Raw genomic sequence first — 2,267 nt, forward strand, 5'->3', positions numbered from 1 at the left:
CTCTCCAGCTGCTGAGAGTACAGGTGTGTAGGCCACCACACCTAGCTAATTTCTGTATTTTTTGTACAGATGGTGTTTCACCATATGATGAAGCTAGTCTTGAACTCCTGACCTCAAGTGAATCCACCCACCTTGGCCTCTCAAAGTGCTGGGATTACAAGTGTGTGTCACCAAACCCAGCCAGATGTCTGATTTTTTAGAAAACAAAAATACTCAAAAATGCTGAATGCAAATCTTTGCTTTCTTTTTTTCTTTTCTTTTCTTTTTTTAAATAATTCAGTCCCCGTAGAGACTGCCAAAAATTGCCAGTGCTGGCTATATTTCACGTCATCCTTGTGGGGTACTGGGAAAAGTTTTAAATTCCATTAATCGCGCCTCGGATAAACCTCATTGACTATGATACTGCCACTGCACAAAGCTGCAAATCTGTACTTTCTAGTTTGCATTGAATTTATTACTGTAATATATTATGGCTTATGGTTCAGAATCTTTTCATACAAATTATATGTTTTTACTTGCCCAATACTTCTGTTAGACCCATGACTTTCTTGTTTATTATATAAATTTTGTTTTATAGTTTACAAAGTACTAAGTTTGTGAGTTGCTCCATGATTATAAAAATGATTTTAGTGAAATGTAGTCACAGGCCAGACACAGTGGCTCACACCTGTAATCCCAGCACTTTGGAAGGCCGAGGTGGACATATCAACTAAGGTCAGAATTTTGATATCAACCTGGCAAAAATGGTGAAACCCTATCTCTACTGAAAATACAAAAGTTAGTGAGGGGTGGTGGTTTGCACACCTATAATTACCGCTATTGGGGCGGGTGAGGCAGGAGAATAGCTTTAACTTGGGAGATGGAGTTTGCAGTGAGCCAAGATTGCACCACTGCACTCCAGGCTGGGTGACAGAGGAAGATTCTTTCTCAAAAAAGAAAGAAAAAGAAATTTAGTTATGCACACAAAATAATTTTAGCTGTAAATCCAAAATTAGTGTATTAAATTTTATTTAGTTGGAACATTCAACTTGTTCTTTTATTTGAAGAACACTATATAAGCCTACTTTTCCTGTTACTGTTTTTTTCACTTTTTATAATGGACATGAGTAAATGTATTTATTGATTGGGTCAATTTGTTTAGGTAAGTACTAAGGAAGCTTCATAAGCCATGAGAATGTTTTTACAATAAATGTAGCAGTGCTTGCTGTGTAACTCATGCTCCATAATAAGGCATGAATTTGTCTAAGTTAGTTTGTAACTTCACGTTAGAGGTAGAAAATATCAAAGGTAGACAAATAAGATTGATTCTTCATGCGTAGAGGACTTGTTTCCAGGCTGCAAAGCTGAATTTTGCTGAATTTAAAAAGAAATTCAGCTGTATTTAGTTCCTAATTATCTTAAGTTTTGTTTGTCATTTTATGTGTATTCCAGCCGTGTATACATACATCATAGCCCTTCTTTTTCTGTGTTAATGGCTACAGGTTTTCCACTGTTTTCTTCATGCTGTGTCATTTCACATGGCATTTTGAGAGTTTTGATGAGAACTTTGGTGTTTTCTAATGCCCTGAGGAACTGGATTCAACTGGAGAGTGTGCTTATAAATATAACTTTCATATCATTTAAGATAAGAGCATACACTGTCCATAGGTGAGAGGGGTAAATGAGTTAGCATGGTGCTTCATTGCTTGTAGAAAGAAAGGCTTACTAGATTGTCACTCAAAGTGAGACACATACAAAATTTGCTAGAAAATATGTCATAGAAATTAAAGTTTTAAGAGAGTTTAAGGTAAGTGAACCATAATAAATTATTATTTATTTCTTCATTGTTTTGTTAAATGAAGTTTTGCTCTGTCACCCAGGCTGGAGTGCAGTGGCACAATCTGGGATCTGTGCAACCTACATCTCCCAGGTTCCAGCAATTCTTCCACATCAGCCTCCTGAGTAGCTGGAATTATAGGCACCCTCCATCATGCCTGGCTACTTTTTACATTTTTTTTTCTAGAGATGGAATTTCACCCTGTTGGCCAGGCTGGTCTTGAACTCCTGACCTCAGGTTATCCACCTGCCTCGACCTTCCAAAGTGCTGGGATTACAGGTGTGAGCCACCTCACCCAGGTTAAATTTAGTTTCTTATGATACAGCATAACTGGCATTTCCAGGTAGAATCTTCTGTTTTTACATGTGAATGTTAAAGGTTGCAAAACAATAAAATGACTTCTATATATTTGGAATAGTACTTCTTTTTCTTTTTTCTTTTTTTTTTTTTT

General features: G+C 36.6%; 1 non-coding gene across 1 annotated transcript; it reads right to left on the bottom strand.

The window, feature by feature from the left end:
* Nucleotides 1-280: 280 nt before the first annotated feature.
* LOC119469742 lies at nt 281-420 on the bottom strand. Its single transcript, XR_005198574.1, has one exon. It is a non-coding gene; the product is annotated as a U4 spliceosomal RNA (small nuclear RNA).
* Between the last annotated feature and the right edge of the window lie 1,847 nt (nt 421-2,267).

This window comes from Cebus imitator, unplaced genomic scaffold, assembly GCF_001604975.1.
Source record: "Cebus imitator isolate Cc_AM_T3 unplaced genomic scaffold, Cebus_imitator-1.0 Scaffold803, whole genome shotgun sequence".
Taxonomy (NCBI): Eukaryota; Metazoa; Chordata; class Mammalia; order Primates; family Cebidae; genus Cebus; species Cebus imitator.